This window comes from Lagenorhynchus albirostris, chromosome 13, assembly GCF_949774975.1.
Source record: "Lagenorhynchus albirostris chromosome 13, mLagAlb1.1, whole genome shotgun sequence".
Taxonomy (NCBI): domain Eukaryota; kingdom Metazoa; phylum Chordata; class Mammalia; order Artiodactyla; family Delphinidae; genus Lagenorhynchus; species Lagenorhynchus albirostris.
Genome location: NC_083107.1, coordinates 70,522,527 through 70,537,319, shown reverse-complemented (window position 1 = coordinate 70,537,319; position 14,793 = coordinate 70,522,527). Strand labels below are relative to the sequence as shown.

General features: G+C 34.8%; 1 protein-coding gene across 5 annotated transcripts in view; it reads left to right on the top strand.

Moving 5' to 3' along the window:
- The window catches only part of NCOA1 (nuclear receptor coactivator 1), a 262,035-nt gene that overhangs the window by 138,506 nt on the left and 108,736 nt on the right, over positions 1-14,793 (top strand). For all 5 annotated transcript variants that reach the window (XM_060168750.1, XM_060168748.1, XM_060168749.1 and 2 more), the window contains exon 3: positions 6,611-6,767. The gene's annotated coding sequence lies outside the window, so the exon portion shown is untranslated. The remainder of the gene's footprint in view (positions 1-6,610; positions 6,768-14,793) is intronic.

Genomic DNA, 14,793 nt, shown 5'->3' with positions numbered 1-14,793 from the left:
AGATTGCCGTATAGTGAACGTCACAGTCAGTAGCCCCATGTACATGATTAGAGCTTTCAGTAAACTTTTTATATCCAAACAACTAAATAAATACCATCAGGCATCTAAGGAAAGCATCTACTGTGACTAGCAGGAATGAAAATAAACAAATAGAAAATACAAACAACTTGGAGAAAATAGACTATGCAGCCGAGAAAATTTTATGTATATGCACACATACATATATGTACACATCCAGCTGTATATAGATGTACATATATGCATATACCATATATACACATACATACATATCATATGTGTGTGTATAAAACAGCTGCAGAAAGTTGGGATGCTACATCTGTAAAGCAGAAATAGGGTATTTTAGAAAGAACATTCGGAGAATGAAGAATTCTTATAAATTAAGAATATATACCAGAAAAAAAAACTCAATAGAGGTTTGGGTAATGAGTTGAGGAAAATTTTTTAGAAAGTAAAGCAAAGAGGCAAAGAAATGATAAACAGATTATAAAAGAAAATAAAAAGAAGGGTCCAGGAGGGTCAACTTCCTATTATTAGGAGTTCCAAAGAGAGAACAGAATAAATGAAGGGAAAGAAAAGAATAAATAGTATAATCCAAGAAAATTTCCCAGAACTGAGACAAAGTACCTATTGAGTACCCAGTATAATGGATGAAAAGAGACTAACACCAGTTGAAATAATAGGATATCTAAATAGCCAGCTGTGATGCTCAGTCTCTATAATATTCAGGGAAATGCAAATTGAAATGAGATCCCATTTTCATCTGTTAGACTGGTTAAAAAATAAAGTCTGACAATATCAAGTGTTGGAAAGAATATGGGTGCAAATGGTTCTCTTACACACTGCTAGTGGGAATGTGAAACAATCATTTGGGCAATCAATTTGACAAATGGTGAGTAGAGCAGAAGATATGCAAATACTACAACTCAGAAATTCCACTTCTGGATATTACCATTAGAAATTCTTGCACATGTGCATATGAAAATACGAAAGAGAAGCCATGTACAAGAACACTCATTGAGGCATTATTTATAATAATGAAAATTTAGACAACTTAAATACATGAATGACTGGGCTGAGATGTGGTATATTCACATGTACATATGAATGAAACACACACACACCTCAGCAGGGATAGAGCTCCAAAACAGTATAATGCATGAAATCAGCAAAATGCAGAGTATGTACAGTTTAAACATGTATATTTTAAAGCATAAAACATCAGTGTACATTGTTTATGGATGGATATAAAAAAATTGACCAGAGGATATATACTAAATTCATGATGATGGTTATCTCTTTCAAAAGGCGTCAGAGTGAAAAGAGTGGGCTTTGTGTGAGTGTGGGGCCTTTTGATTTTTGGTAATACTTCATTTCTTTAAAAAGAAAATAAATATATCAAAAATGTTTACTGTTACACTTATTGGTAGTAGATCCATAGATACTCCTTTGTTCTGTTTCTCTATATATTTTAAAATTCTGACCCTGTACCTCTGCCTAACTCCAAAATAACAAAGGAGGAATGTTTGATAGATTTCCTTTATTACTCTTTCTATGTGTTAAGTGCTATAGGTACTCTTCTTTCACCTTGCTTCCTCGTCTGATTCTTAAATCAGATTGAATATAAGAGGTTAATAAACTGAATAATTTAATAAATTAAATTAAAGGAATTGAGGTGCTGCATTAGCCAGCATTTGTGCCAGAACTGGAAGCAGGTAATGAAGACAGGAAGGCCTTACCCCTGAGGAGAGAATTGGAACAAGTAATGGGAAGCCTCCAGGCATGAGGATCTCCTAGGAGTTTGTACCATCCATATCAGGTCTCCTGCTTTGGGTTCCTGGAGGTGAGGGGGTGTGAGAAAAGACTTAAAATACTGAGCTCTGGATAGCACAGATAATACATAATAAATACTAGGAGATATATTTTAAGAATAGTGAGCTTACTGATCTCGTAATGCCAAACATCAGATCATCAGCACTGCTCTCTTTTTCTCCCTATTTCTTCGTATTCCTCCTGTCTTCTTTGGTTCTCTGTGTATCACCTGTCTCTTGATTTCCATATTTTTTTTTAATTAAAAAAATTTTTTTTTTTTGTGGTACGCGGGCCTCTCACTGTTGTGGCCTCTCCCGCTGCGGAGCAGAGGTTCCGGGCGTGCAGGCTCAGCGGCCATGGCTCACGGGCATGGCTCACGGGCATGGCTCACGGGCATGGCTCACGGGCCCAGCCGCTCTGCAGCATGTGGGATCTTCCCGGACCGGGGCACGAACCCATGTCCCCTGTATTGGCAGGCAGACTCTCAACCACTGCACCACCAGGGAAGCCCCATATTTTTCACTTCTCATTGTCTACATATCTTTTTGGACTATGGATTTATCTTGTGCTTTTCTGTCTTCATGCAGTCCCTGAGTGACTATTTTCAGCCTCCCCCTCAGCATCATTCCTGTATTCCCGTTTGGCCTTGAATCATCAGGACCCCCTAAATCATTAGCAGGATCCATCTGGCTTCAGTTACTGCCTGACTTTGAAAAAGTACCTGTAAAAACTCTTAGGTTTTATAGAAGAGAGTGGCATTATTTCACAAAGATTATACCTGTAGCCTTAACTACACAAATGATTTTTGAGTAGTGCTCTTCCTTGAAAGTCAGAAAATGACAGAACCTGGGTTTGTGGTTGACTAAATGAACAATGCCATCTTTGCCATAGTCAGTTACTACTTACCAATTCTTAAGCAAATTTACCTAGGAACAAATTCAAAGATACAGTGCTTCACAGATGAAAGAACACAAAGTATTAATTAGGAGGTATCTTATCACCCAAGAAATGTCTTGGGGACTTAAGTTGATTACAAATGCAAATAAACTAGATATTATACAGTGAGAACAACCCAACTAAATATAATGTAAGTTGGGCTAACCTAACTATAAATTCCTTTCTTTAATAGTTTAAACTATGTCATTATGAAGAACTAGTCCAAGTTTTTTTGAGTTTTTGAATTGTGGGTTTAAATCAAGGAAAAAGGGAAAGAAAATCTTGAAAATACAAAAAGCACTCTGTTTAATTTAGAGGGACTATAATAGGTAAGCACTTTTGGATCCAGGTCATAGGATCATCCAATTTTCTAACATTAGATAGACATGCCACTTTAATGCGGAATTCAGCATTGGGGGGAATCATGATGTAGAGAAAACGTAGTCTTTATTTAAAAAGGAAAAGCCTAAAACAAGCATCAGAAAACCCACATTATAAATATATTATAAAATAAAATAAAAAAGATTTATATTCATTGATTGTAAAATGCACTAGATATGTAAAAAGTAAACCACTAATTTTATTTTTGAGTATTATATGAATTAATTTGGGGGAGAATTTACATCTTAATGCTATTGAGTCTCAGTGAACCCATGAAAATATTCAGTCACTCTTTTTTTTAGTCTTTTGTAATTTCAGAAATGTTTTATAATTTTAAGTGTATAGGTCTTACCTATATTTTGTTAAATTAATTCCTAAGTATTTTATGTTTTTTGATGCTATTATAAATTGTTTTGCACTTCCAGTTGTTTACTGTGGTTATATAGAAACACAATTGATTTTTGTATACTCACCTTGTGTCTTACAGCTTTGTCAAATCACTTATTCTAGTAATCATTTTTCAGATTCCTTAGATTTATGTACCGACATTTTTTAATTGAATAAAGACAATTTTAGTTCTTCCTTTCTAAGCTTCCTTCTATTTGTTTTTCTTGACTTATTGCACTGATTAGGACCTCCAGTACGTCTATTACAATAATGAAGAGAAGTGGTTAGAGTGAACATTCTTGCCTTGTTCCCAATATTAGGAGAACTCCCAATATTTCACCGTTGTACTGAATACTAGCTGTAGGTTTTTCATGGATCCTCCTTATCAGATTGAAGGAGTTACCTTTAATTTTTAGCTTGCTGAGAATTTTATCATGAATGGGTGCTGAATTTTGTCAGATGTTTTTCTGTACCTATTGAGATATTTATATGCTTTTTATTCTGTTAATGGCATATCATCCTTATATATTGCTGGATTTAATTTGCTATTTTGTGTCTACATTCATGAAACTGATTTTCTTTTCTAGTAATATCTTTGGCAAGTTTGGTATTAGGGTTTTGCTGGCCTAGTAAAACAATTGGGGTGTATCTGCCTTTTATTTTCTGGAAAGTGTGCACAATTATTATTATTACTTCTTTAAATGTTTCATAGAACCCACCAGTGAAGCCATCTAGGCCTGGAGTATTGTTTTGTTTTAATTACAAATTAATTTCTTTAGTAGATAACATTCTGTTCATTTTTGTGGTTTTAATAATTTATATTTTTCAAGGAATTTTTCACTTCATCGCAGTTACTGAATTGATTTGCATTATGTGGTTTAGAACATTATATTTGTAGGACATGAAGTGATAGCTGTCCATTTCTGACATTGGTACTTTGTGTTGTCTTTCATTTTTCTTGATCATTCTTGCTCAAGTATTAATAATTTTTTTATCTTTTCAAAAAGTCAACTTTTGATTTTAATTTTTTTCAGTTGTCCAGTCTTCATATTGGGTATTGTTTTGACTTCAAGTTCACCGACTTGTTTTTGTGCCATCTCAAATCTTCTATTAAGCTTGTCCAGTGAATTTTAAAATTTCCATGTTGAACTAGTTCTTGAATTTTCATTTACTTCTATTTTATAGTATCCATTTGCTACAAGTATTTCTCATCTGTTCACTTATTATTATAACATCCTGATCATACTCATAATAACTGCTTTAACATCATTATCAGTTAATTTCAACTAATCATCTTATGGTTTCTATTGACCCCCCCCTTTTTTTTCCTGATCTTGAGTTACAATTTCTAGCTTCTTTGCATGTTTAGTAATTTTTTATTGTATACTGGGTATTGTAGATAATATTGTGGATTATCTTTTTCTGAAGAGTATTGATTTTTGTTCTAGTAGACAGCTAAATTACTGGCTGGTAAATATACACTTACTGTACAATCCAGTTGCATTTATGGGTGTCTGTTTATTTATTTACTTATTTATTTGGTTGCATCGGGTCTTAGTTGTGGCACACAGGCTTTCTAGTTGTGGCACTCGGGCTCCAGAGCGCGCAGGCTCAGTAGTTGCGGTGCAACTTGTAGTTGCCCCGCAGCATGTGGGATCTTAGTTCCCTGACTAAGGATCAAATCCGTGTTCCCTGAATAAGAAGGGGGGTTCTTTACCACTGGACCACCAGGGAAGTCCCCATTTCTGGGTGTTTATCCTAGAGACGTGAAAACTTACATTCACACAGAAACCTGTACACAAATATTTATAGCAGCTTTATTCATAATAACCCCAAATTGAAAACAACCCAAACGTACTTCAACAGGGAATGGTGAAAAAGAAACTGTGGTACCTTCAAACCATGGAGCAATAAAAAGCAACAAACTATTTGTATATGCAACATGTTGGATGGATCTCAAGGGCATTAGACTGAGTGAAAAAAGCCGGTACAAAATGTTTCCATACTATTCGATTCAATCTTTGTAATATTCTCAAAGTGACAAAATTATAAAAATAGAGAGCAGATAAGTAGTTGCTAGGAGTTAAGAAAAAGGGAGTGAGGAGTGTATGATTATAAACAGCAAAAGGGAATCTCATTTGTGGTATGGTTATATAGGGGTATTTGGATCAACCAAGGATTTGAGGAAAATCTGCATACAGAATTAAGGTCCCCCACCCCCTTACTGTACTGCCCTTCCTACCATGATTTTCTCCTCCTATTATCTAGCATTCTGTCAGCTCTGAACTACATTCTCTAATGCCTCAAGCCAGTGAGACAGTGGTTTTCTCCCTTAGGTCTAGCCTCCCAGTAGTACTTAAGGGGTATACTGGGAAGAGTTCTCTTAAGGGAAAGTCTTATAAGTATAGATCTTATTCAGTATGATTCCTTTCTTGCAGTGATCAAATTCCCTATGTTTCTGCCTGCTTTTAGTCACTTTTCAGTGTCTTTGAGTAATTTTTATTTTGTCCAGAGTTAATCATCGTTATCTGTGGGCAAGTTAGTCCAATACAAGATAGTTCATCTTTACTGGAACCAGAGCTCAATGAATTTTATTTTTAGGTATTAGGAATATAAAATTTTTGTAAACTTTTTCAATAAAAATTTTGAAAGTTAAGTATCATAGTAACTTTAATACATAGAAGTATTACAGAAATGAAAGAAGGAATTAAGTGCAAACTGAAAACATTAAAAATCAGAATTTATAGGTAAAAAGAAAGATAAACATACAAATGCAGCCAGAAAAAAATTTTAAAAGACATATAAATGGACCTGTCAGGAGATTAAGGGCAGAATGCAATTATGTATTACTCAAGCAGCAGTCTTAAATAAGAATATATATTCAGGTACCAGAAGGACTTCAGTTGTAAAATCAGATCTTCATCCATTGTCTTTTGGAAGTGTTTTTCCATTTGGCCTGAAAAGTTGTATTTTCTTTTTTTTAACCGAGCATTTCTGACCTTTATTATTTCTTAGAGAATAAAATGACAGTCTAACCTCCCTTCTGCTTTTATTTTTTTCTTCTCCTTTGTTTTAGTTGTTTGCATAATTGGCCTTAGAAGAGGTAAGAGTGAAGAGACTCGAGCCATCTCTGGAAAATACCTTTCCCCCATTCCATTGGAAGCTACCCTCTGGAGCACCAGATTTGACCATATATGTTCTGAGGACTCACTATGAACAAAGAAGTCTCCCAGGTAGGAATTGTAGCTCTGTTTTTAAAGAGCTTTGTTTCTGCAAAAGTATGGTGTGAAAATGATTACTTGTTGACTCTTATTTTTTATGGAAATATGTCTTTGATCTGAGAAGCTTCAAGGTTATTCTAAAATATGTGCTGACATTCCTAAATGAAAATGTTAGAAAAGTTATAGATGATACTTTGTAAACCACTGTAATGCACATTGAAATTAATACTGGTTCAGATCAGTATCTTACTATGAAACCCTCAAGTCCTTACTGAATTAAAAATGGCAGCACACACTACTATATATAAAATAGATAACTAATAAGAACCTGCTGTATTGCACAGAGAACTCTGCTCGATACTCTGTAATGGCCTATATGGGAAAAGAATCTAAAAAAAAAAAAAGAATGTATATATGTACATGTATAACTGATTGCTGTACACCTAAAACTAACACAACGTTGTAAATCAACTATATTCCAATATAAAATTTTTTTTAAATGGCAGGGGAAAAACTATACTGAACCATCCCCAGATTTGGTCTATACATTTTTTTTGAACATCTTTATTGCAGTATAATTGCTTTACAATGGTGTGTTAGTTTCTGCTTTATAACAGAGTGATTCAACTGTACATATACATATATCCCCATATCTCCATTTCTATTATAATCCAGTCATTAAATCTATTTACATCTAGCGTCCATTCTGTACATTTGAGCAGTTTTAAATTGTTGTTTTCTAAGAGTTTGTGAGCTAACTGAAGGAATAGAACTAGTGTATCCATGAATATGACAATGGTCATAGCAACCTATAGTGAGAAAAATAAACATGTACCAAGCCGAGACTAGAAAGTTGAAGAGTAATCAGAAACTGGTAAACCAAGTAAGGGGAAGACTTCCAGCAGGAAGTTTTAATTGAATTATAACATATATAAATAAAAATCATAAATTTTAAGGGTATAACTCTTTTAATTTTATTTTTGGCTGCGTTGGGTCTTCGTTGCTGTGTGCAGGCTTTCTCTAGTTCCGGGGAGCGGGGACTACTCTTTGTTATGGTGCACGTGCTTCTCATCGCGGTGGCTTCTCTTGTTGTGGAGCACTGGCTCTAGGTGTGTGGGCTTCAGTAGTTGTGGCACAAGGGCTCAATAGTTGTGGCTCGCATGCTCTAGAGTGCAGGCTCAGTAGTTGTGGCACATGGGCTTAGTTGCTCCACGGCATGTGGGATCTTCCCGGACCAGGGCTCGAACCCGTGTCCCCTGTATTAGCAGGCAGATTCTTAACCACTGTGCCACCAGGGAAGCCCTAAGGGTATAACTCTTGAGTTATCATGTACTGAATGTATTTGTGTAAATGCCATCCAGGTTAAGAAGTAGAACAATATCAGTATCCCAGTAAACCCCCCTCATCTCTGACTCATTGCACACCCACCCACTTTTAAAAAAAAATAAATTTATATATTTATTTATTTTTAGCTGTGTTGGGTCTTCGTTGCTGCGCCCAGGCTTTCTCTACTTGCAGCAAGTGGGGGCTACTCTTCGTTGCAGAGCACGGGCTTTAGAATATATATGCAGGCTTCAGTAGCTGTGGCACGTGGGCCCAGTAGCTGTGGCTTGCAGGCTCTAGAGTGCAGGCTTAGTAGTTGTGGCACACGGGCTTAGTTGCTCCACAGCATGTGGGATCTTCCCGGACCAGGGCTCGAACCCCTGTGCCCTGCATTGGCAGGCGGATTCTTAACCACTGAGCTGCCAGGGAAGCCCACCCACCCACTTTTAAAGGAGGAGACAGTTGTCACCCTGGAGTGATCGCTGTCAATTTGGAGGGTGGGGTTTAGCAATCATAGAAGTTAAAGGCAATTAAATTTGGTTGGCTGACAACCAATGCCTGTGTTTGGAATAAATAATGAATTTGGGAGACGGAGGCAAGACTATGAATTGGCAGAGAACTTTAAAGCAAGGACTGGTGGTGCAGCATGATTTGAGAAGATACTCATTTGATCCTACTACCTCTCTCTTTAAAACCTCATTGGTTTCCGGAACGAACATGTTCCAGATTTATGGCTTTTATTAACTGGTGATACATTGTATTTATTAACTGAAATTTTCTGTTGTTTGAAATCAGACTGTTGATTCTCAATAAGGAGAGAGAAGTTAATAAGCATTCTGATTATTAAGAAAAAAGTTTTGCAGAGTAGGATATATTATAATTAAGAGAAATTTTAGTCATGTAGGAGAGTCCTCTCTTTAAGAGTTTTTAGACAGAAATGTTCATACCTCGACTTTATGAAAGAGAAAGGGAGAGAAAATAGAATAATCTAGTGATTGAACTCTGGGCTGGGTGTCTTTTTCTTTAACTCATTGTTCAGTGAGTGACTGTGAGAAAGTCATGTTTTCTTCATGTCACAATGAAAGTTTTTATCTTTTATATTTCTCCTTAACATTTATTCAAACCAACTTTAAACATACCAAATAGCTGCAAGATTTGTAGATTGCACACCTATGTGCCCATTGTCCAGTTTCACCAGTTGTAAACATTTTGTTACATTTGCTTTCTCTCTCTCTGTATGTATTTACTACTACTTCTCCTGCCCCTCCCCCTCCATCACCACTATGATGATGATGAATCACAGTTGAGAGTAAGTCGTAGACATTTATGATCTTTTACTCCTAATGTCTCCTACTTAACCACAATATAATAATCAAATTCAGGAAACTTAACATTTTCATTATTATTATCTAATATATGGTCTATATTACAGTTTAGTCAGTTGTCTAATCCAGAATCATACATTGCATAATTGTCACATCTCTTTGGTTCCTTTAACCTGGAATAGTTTACACCTTTTCTTTGTCTTCCATGATATTGACATTTTGAAAAAGTATAGGCCAGCTGTTTTGTACAGTGGCACTCATTTTGAGCTTGTCTGTCTCCATCTATGTTCCTTTCTAAAGAGACTATGATATGGGACTTTGGAGATTCATGGTTTTGTTACTGAGAATCTTATCCGGTAGAATGAAGCCCACGAAGATTTTTTTCAGGAGAAAGTCTGTTAAAACAATTTTATGTATGTGTGCATATGTATACATATAATCTTAGAATCCAAGATTTATAAACTTTTGGACAAATTAAAGGCAGAACTTTAGATTTTGAAGGAATAGTACATTTACATTTTAAGGTGAATCACATCTTATAAGAAATAATTGGTTTTATTTGTAATGACCATAGAAGATAAGTCAGGATTAGGTATATGATTAATTTTATTTATTGCTATGTGATGTTTGGGTGAAGAGTTAGAAAGATTCTCTGTTCATGTGTTTGAGAACTTTGTAAATAACCACCCAGTATTTTTAGATGTGGTATAACTTAATGTCAACTTTTCTGAAGACTTTCCTAATGAAGAAGCATTAGGTAAAAGCAAAATTTAGAATCTGTTGTTGACTTTTCTACTCATCAGTATGTAAGGTTAGGTTATATAGGTTAGTTATATAAGTTAAAACATAGCCAGATTCTGGAACCAAATTACCTAAGAATTGGTAATTTGATTTCTACCTCTGCTACTTATGATGTTGGGCAGATTAAGTAACCTCTCTGTGCCTTGGTTTCCTCATCTCTAAAATGGATTATAATACTACATACCTCATATCTTATGAGTACATGAATTAGTAAGGTTTATAAGTAAATACTATGTTAGATGCTTAGAATGGCACATAGTAAATCCTATAAAAGTGTTAGTCATCATCGTTGTCACCGTCAGCCCATAGGTTCTCTATTAGTAAGATAAAACCATTGAACTCAGTCAGTGATTCTGTAAAGTGGAGATAATAATAATACACACTTCATAGGGCAGTTGTGAGGAATCAATGAGTTCATATATGTGAGATACATAAACACACAATATATATTATTACATTGTCATATCCTTTAATTGAATACATATTAATGGGCCTACGTTTTTCTGTGAACCTTTTTATTATTTTGTTCCTCTCAAATTCTTTTTTACTACTAACTTTATACTGTAAAAGTGGAAATAGGCAGGACAGGCATTTTGTATGTGCTAAGTAGTCTATAGTCAAAAAGTTGAGAAGCACTGTATGAGATGACAATTGTTAGGGTCCCTCTTCTGAAATTTTATAAGTCTGAGTCTCCAGTTTAAAATTTATAAGCATGATTTTCATAGTTATTATTTTATTGAGAACACTGGAAAGTGAAATTTAAGTTTCACTTGTTTAGAGTTAGTCTTTAGTTGGGTATTACACTGGAAGGGGTATAGCTAGATAAATTAGTATTTTATTGAGGAGATACTGATGCTGTTTAACCAGCTATTCACCTGAGATGCTTGGGGATTTTTTTTTTTTCATTTTTTCAATGGGTATCAATAAAGTTTTTACCAAATATAAATGAATCAAGTAAGATGACTTAGGTTTAAAGCTGGGCTTTTAAAAATGCATCTCCTTTCTATAAATGTGAGCAATGAAGATTGTAGCTAGAGTTGTATTGTGATTTAATTTATGTCCCTTCCCCTCCTGCTGGGGAGATGATCCTGAAATTAACTGAAGGTTTAACTTGACTCGATCATTTGCTAATGCCCTCAAAACACAACTCCATTATTTTGGCAGATTATTCTGACCCATGCAGCTCTATTATTTTGGTATTACTGCCACCTTATAACTTTAGAAATCAAATTTCAATATGATTTTTTTTTCTTTTGTTGGTTTATATATGTACATTTAACTCTGTATTTTAAAGTGAGTTTCTGAAATGTTCGAGAGAAATTGAACCACTTCTGATCAGGGGCTTAATTCTTTATTTTAGATATTGGAGTAATTTTATATAGTGAATGTGGTTATTTGGTTTTGGATAATCATCTGTGGATTATCTATGTCTAATGTTGATCTTCAGTCTCGTCTGGCCTCCGCTTTAGCTGTTTCTCTGCTCATTAGTATCTGAATCTGTGAAAGAGGGTGAAGTTCATGGAAAAAGACAGAGATTGACATTTTTGTCACTTAATTTTTGTCTCTATGACCATCATTTTCTTTTTTTAAGGCTGTTACCTTTTTGCTAGATTACTATAAACTCTTCTCTGTGAACATGCAAGTAAATATCAAATACTTATTTTGTTGTTTATAGTTAAAGATAGCTATAGTCAGGAAGACTGATTTTAATCTTTTTTTTAATACCAACATATTTTTCACGTTAGAACAATGTAGAACTGATTTTTGGAAGACATGTACAGTATATCTACAATTACCCAATGTCATTTTAAAATAACTGGAATCATCTAGCTTTGTAGATTTATAAGGAAATGTTGAGGATATTTTTGCCAAACTGTTTTAATACAATAGCTGCCATAAACATGTTTCATATGCTGACTGTTTTTCCTAAATAGGAGTATTTTAACAAGGCCAATGCATATATGTGTATTTCTTACCTTAAAAAATTAAATTTTAAATAAAGTCAATATGAGGAATTTAAACTTGGGGGTTTAAAACTTACTTGGTTTTCTTCTTCTTCCTATATATTTGCTAATAGAAAAGAAAGAATACTTTTTAACCCTTTTTCCAAACTATTCTTTCCATTTAGAAAAAAATAATGCAGAAAAAGGAAGCATTGTCTCTTGATCTGTAGAATAAACTTTTAGTAGTAAACATAAATTTATTAAATACATTGTTTCAAATATTATATACTTTTAGAAGCTAAGTTGCCAAGTCCTTGATAATGTCTTTATTATTAGTGTAATAAATTTAAAAGAGTTTGCACAGGATTTTCTTTTACAAAAAGCACTTTTAAAAAATCTCATATTTTATAGAATCAATGAAATAAGATAAAATGACGTCTGTTTTTAAGAACTCATTGCTTTCAATCTGTTTCTTTGCCTTTGCTTTTTATTCCTGGCCATAACAGTTAAGATATGGGCATGTTTATTGTAGAGGCTTATGTGGCAGGGACTCTTCTCTGGGCCAGGGATAACCACGATCTGAGTTTTGGTTCCTGCTTTGTGGGTTCAGAGAGAATTTTTGTTTCCAGATGTTTAAGGAAATCCTTGTTCAGTCATTAGCTTTAAAATATCTGTTTTTTGGGCTTCCCTGGTGGTGCAGTGGTTAAGAATCCACCTGCCAATGCAGGGGACATGGGTTCGAGCCCTGGTCTGGGAAGATTTCACATGCTGCGGAGCAACTAAGCCCATGCGACACAACTGCTGAGCCCGTGTGCCACAACTACTGGGGCCCACACGCCTAGAGCCCGTGCTCCGCAACAAGATAAGCCACCACAGTGAAGAGCCCATGCACCACAATGAAGAGCAGTCCCCGCTCACCGCAACTAGAGAAAGCCCACGCGCAGCAATGAAGACCCAGCGCAGCCAAAAATAAATAAAAGATAATAAAATAAAATATTTTAAAAAATAAAATAAATAAAATAAAATATGTTTTTTAACAAAAAAATTGGAGGCATACAAAGAAACCAAAAAAGTATGGCCCATACACAGGAAAGATAGCAGTCAGTAGAAACTGTCTTAAGAAGCCCAGATGTTGTACTTACTAAACAAAGAAGAAATAGTAGATAAGTTGGATTTCATCAAAATTAAGAACTCTTGTTCATCAGAAGTTACTATAAAGAAAGTGAAAAGATAATCCACAGAATGGGAGAAAATATTTGCAAATCATATATCTGATAAGGATCTAGACATGAATATAAAGAACTCTTATGACTTACCAATAAAAAACAGAAAATACCAATTTTTGGATGTGGAAAAATTGGAACACTTGTACATTTGATGGTGAGAATTTAAGATGGTACAGCCACTGTGGAAGACAGTTTGGCAATTCCTCAAAAATTTAGAGAGTTACAATATGACCTAGTAGTTTCGTACCCAAGAGAATTGAAAACAGGTTCACACAAAAATTTGCACATAAATGTTCATAGCAGCATTGTTGTTAAATAGCCCCAGTAATGGGAAACCTAAGTGGCCATCATTTGATGAATACATAAACAAAATGTGGTATATCCAAACAATGGGAAATTATTTAACCATAAAAAGGGCAATAGAAATCCGAAAGTCCCCATCCTTTCTTATCACATGAGAAAGAATTCAACTGTCACTGAAGTGAAAAGACAAAATTGAAAACTTTTTTTTAGAGAACCCTAGGTGTCGGACTCCAGTCTGAGAAACATCCTTTATGGCAGTTACCCAGTGCAGGAGCTCTTTATTTGTCACGATTTTTCCTGTGTGATATTATCAACTTGGGGAGGTTTAACTCTCAGAGTGTCCCTCTCATGTCTGTGCTTCTCTGCTAATTGCTTGCTAGCATTTTCAAGTATATTATTAGAGTTGTTTATTAACTAATTGTTACTTATTTTTCAAATGATGCAGTCCTCAGCTAAATCTGGGAGGTGAGTGACAAATTTCTTATGTAGAAATCTATAATTCAACTGAAATATAAAGCACTGACCTATTTCTTCAGCCCAACCTATTTGGTTTAGTCTGGTCCATTTGAACAGAGATAGATGTGGTTTCTAGTTCCAAAAACTGCTCTCTAGAGAGTGCATGAGATTGTGTATAACTTAGCAACTCTTTTTAAATCAACAGCATACTTTTACTTAGAAACCTAACCTCTTTTTTTTAAAGGTGATATGTAAATTGGCTTCCTGAAACCAACATTTCTTTTCTTAATGAACCTTGTTTAAGTTCCCTTACTGCCAAATATAAAGCCATTCCACAAATAGAATAGCTGTAAAAGTTTTCACTCATCAGAGGTTTTGCATTCCACTATCTGTTTATTGTGTTTTGTAAATAGAAAGCAGGTAATACCAGAATCATATCATCAGCAAATTGTTGGTGACTTTCTCATAGCTTCTTACTATTGGCTCTTATTTTGATAAGCCAGATATTGAATTGCTGTTGAATTGTTGTCTGATGTCTCCTCAACCCCAGAATTTCAGATAAATTTAGCAGATGTCAGTCTCCAGCCAGTAGTCTGACTTAGCATAGTCTGGGGAATCTCAATTGAAATCCAGATTTATTTGTTGCTCAAAATTATCCAAA